The sequence below is a fragment of the Macrobrachium nipponense genome, chromosome 27 (genome assembly GCF_015104395.2).
Source record: "Macrobrachium nipponense isolate FS-2020 chromosome 27, ASM1510439v2, whole genome shotgun sequence".
Lineage (NCBI taxonomy): Eukaryota > Metazoa > Arthropoda > Malacostraca > Decapoda > Palaemonidae > Macrobrachium > Macrobrachium nipponense.
Genome location: NC_087216.1, coordinates 74435977 through 74440282, shown reverse-complemented (window position 1 = coordinate 74440282; position 4306 = coordinate 74435977).

Sequence of the window (4306 nt, the reverse complement as noted above, 5' to 3'; positions counted from 1 at the left end):
TTATTATTATTTCCTTCACTAAGTACTTGAACTGACCAACACCTACAATACCTTGGGCAGTGAAATTACCCATTCAAGTAATCATCCCATCATATGATTAAATTGAAACTTTTTAAATTCATAGATATATTGTTTGTCAAAATAATTACACGGGTAACAGGATGTCTGTAAGAACAGAAGAGTTTGGGAGAAGATGATAATGAAACATGTAGCAAACTACAGATGCTCAAACTTAATTATTAAGCAAGAGCTCGACGGCACGAGCTAAGCTATGCTGGAACCCGGCGTTGCCCTACGTTGTCTATGGATCCGCTAAGTACTCCAACCCACACGGGGCGGACACACAGGTTTGCAGGAGGAGGGTAGATGTGTCATGTCTCCCCTACCCTCTTCATCCCCTACCTTACCCAGCCCCCACCCGGGATATACAAAACAAGTTGATCGACGTGGATTTTATTATGATAGAAGAATGGTTCTAGATAAGATTTAGAAGACCAATGATTTATAATCACCAATCACCAATGCACCTACTAAAGTCGTTTTAATAAAATGAAAGAAGAATAAAAGTTTAACCTTTAAACTGACCTGCGACCTTGAAGAATATGTAGAGGTCAAAAATACTTGCGGAAATTAATCACTAACTCTTTTGGTACACATTTTACTAAGTTTCCCGAGAATCAGAGAAAATGAAATGATAACCTTCAAAGTGATCTTAGGGTTTTAAAACAGTTCAACGTTAAGAAAAAAACATTAGTATTATTAACATCAGATGAAAACAAATTGCTGTGAAATAAACAATGATAGATAAAATGAAACAAGAATCACTATCCTGACTATGAAAAAGAGTCGTTTTCAATCTCTAAGATGACCCATGTTATCCTTAATGAACAAGTAGAAAATACGCAGAAGTTTCTCCGTCGCAATCGAGTTTTCTAAACGGCTGCTACGGCGTATAACCAAAGCCACCGAGACGAAACTAGATGTATCTTTCGGTGGTCTCGGACTAATGCTTTATGAGCTGCAGCCCATGAAACATTATCACGGCCCGGTAGTGGGCTGTCCTATATCGTTGCCAGAGGCATGATTATGGCTAACTTTAACCTTAGATAAAAGAAAACCTTCTCAGACTAGAGGGCTCCAACTTGTTATGTTTGATGATTAGAGGGTGGATGATCAATATATCAATTTGCAGCCCTCTAGCCTCAGCAGTTATTAAGATCTGAGGCCGGACAGAAAAAGAGGGGACAGACAAAGCTGCCACGATAGTTTTCTTTGACAGAAAACTATTTTCGTTGTCCAGCTTCAGGGAAATCTCACTCACTGCTGTCATATACATTACATACATGCGTACATGCACATATGTAAGTGTGTTTATGTATGTATATATACATCCATATATAAATATATATATATATATATATATATATATATATATATATATATATATATATATATATATATATATATATATATGAATAATTATCACATCACCGTGATTTATATAATTATTCGAGCTACAAATGTCCTTTAATATCTAATTCGCTCTACTCGGAATTGATATATTTTCATATATGTACCGAAGGGAATTATTAGTTGATAATAATTTCGTCCCCTCATGGGATCGATCCATGAGGGGACGAAATTATTATCAACTAAAAATTCCCATTCGGTACATACTATATGAAAATATATCAATTCGAGGTAGAGCGAATTAGATATTAAAGGACATTGTAGCTCGAATGATTTATATATATATATATATATTATATATATATATATATATATATATATATATATATATATATATATATATATATATATGTATATATATATATATATATATATATATATATATTAATATAATCTTATATATATATAATATATATATTATATATATATATATATTATATATATATATATATATACTATATATATATATATATATTATATATTATATATATATATATATATATATATATATATATATAAATATATATATATATATATATATATATATATATATATATATATATATATTTGTATATACATATATACTATATATGTATGTATATATATCTATATATATATTATATATATATATATATATGTATACATATATATATATACACACATATATATAATATAAAGGTATAAGCCACGAAGGAAAAATAAACAATGGAGTTTCTCCAAGATCTTTCGACTGAACGTCCTTTACTCAGCAGACAAACTGACTTATATGAGAAATTGAGAGTACTGGAAAGCTCGTATAACTGACAGATAGGGATTATTATAAGAAGACTAGTACCTGGAATCCAACACACCTGGAGAATGAGTAACCTTTCCTTACAAGCATAAACATGGGTACAATTTAAGAACAAAAAGATTAAGTCCAACTGCTCAGACACAGGGACAAGACAATTAAAGGATTATACAGGGCGACAGCTGACCACATTCAGATCTTAGGTAAAAAAAAAATTTATTCACAAAACATATTAAAAATACATATACAAAGAAAATATCTCTAAGGCAACTAATTTGTATTTAAGTTTGTAATTATATCTTTGAGGTCATTCTTAAACATGTTACAAATACAAGGGTCTAAATGAAACTGGCCACGACTAATATTAAAATCACAATGGGAAGTAAGTTGTATTATGGCAGATTCTAAAAGATTTCGTGATAAGACATCTTTTGATCTTGCAATTACTGAACTACCAATCCAATTTATCTGGTGGTTGTTTTCACTTAAATGAATGAATATTGCATTAGATGTTTGCCATGTTTTGACAGAATATTCATGTTGTTTTAATTTTACTTCTAAGCCCTTGCTCGACTGTCTGAGATAAAAGGAGGGGCAGCCCATACTTGGAATTTTATATATTATGTTGCTGCTTTCTCTGGGGCCATTTTATATTAACATTCCTTTTAGTGTGTTATTTTATGAAAAAACAAGGTTGACCTTAAAGGCGTTTAACAATGATTTAATGGTTTCCAATCCGTTAAAATAAGGCAAACTGAGAATGTTCTTAGAGTTTTCTTTCTCCTTGTTACTTACACTATAAAACTTTTTGTGGGCTTTATTATAACAAATATCTAATATATGTGAAGGATAACATAAATCTTTCCATATTTTTCTTATGTATTCAATTTCTTGATCGAAATATTGGGGACTGACAATGCGCAATGTTCGTAAAAACAGAAGAAAAAATTGATATTTTGATGTTAAGATGGTGGCCTGAATAGAAATGAACATAGGTTAAGTTGTTGGTTGGTTTCCTATAAATACTGAATTTACATTGAAATGGTTCTCCATGTATCAAAACATCTAAGAAAGGGAAGCAATTGTCTTTTTCCAATTCTATAGTAAACTTAATCGATGGTACCTGGTTATTTAATTTAGAGAGTAAATCATTTACATCAATACCAGCAGGCAGAACAGTTAAAATATCATCAACATACCTATACCACTTTGCATGAATATAAATGATATTAGGTAAGTAGCGTTTTTCAAAGAATTCCATGTACAAGTTTGAGAGGAGTGGTGATAAAGGGTTGCCCATTGCCATGCCAAATATTTGTTGACAAAATTCACCATTGAATATAAACTTACAATCACAAATGCACAACCTAGTGAGTAAAATAATGTGACTTACAGGTAGAAGTAATTCATGCTAAGTTAGTTCATTACTAAGATATTCTAAAATAGAGTCTATGGGGACTTTAATAAAAAGAGAGCATACATCAAAACTAACGAATCTATCAGTGGGGCAAAAAGTAATTTTGTTTAATTTATCAACTAAATCTAGAGAATTATATATATGAGCATCGGAAATGGTTCCAAGTAACGGGGACAAAATCTTAGTGATATATTTCGAAAGTTTATATGAATTTGTGCCAACAGTACTGATAATAGGCCGCATAGGGTTATTTTCTTTGTGCGTTTTGACTAATCCGTACAGGTAAGGTAGGGAAGGAAATTTGACTGACATTTGCCTAGTAGTTCTGTTTTATCTTTAAGGATATTTTTCACTGTGCTATTAAAGTTTTTTAAGGTTTGATCAAGGGGATTTTTTTTTAGTTTTTTATTGGTCACATCATCATCCAGTAGGGCTTGCATACGTGATATGTAGTCAGCTTTATCTAAAATTACTATACTATTTGACTTAACACCTTTTGTAATGTGGATAGTATTGTCCTTTTTAAGATCGGTCAAACTTTTCTTATAGCGAGCAGGGAAGTTACTTTCATGCTTAACATTGCAAGTCATAAAAAACTTTAATAGTACAGAGAAAAATATCCTTATACA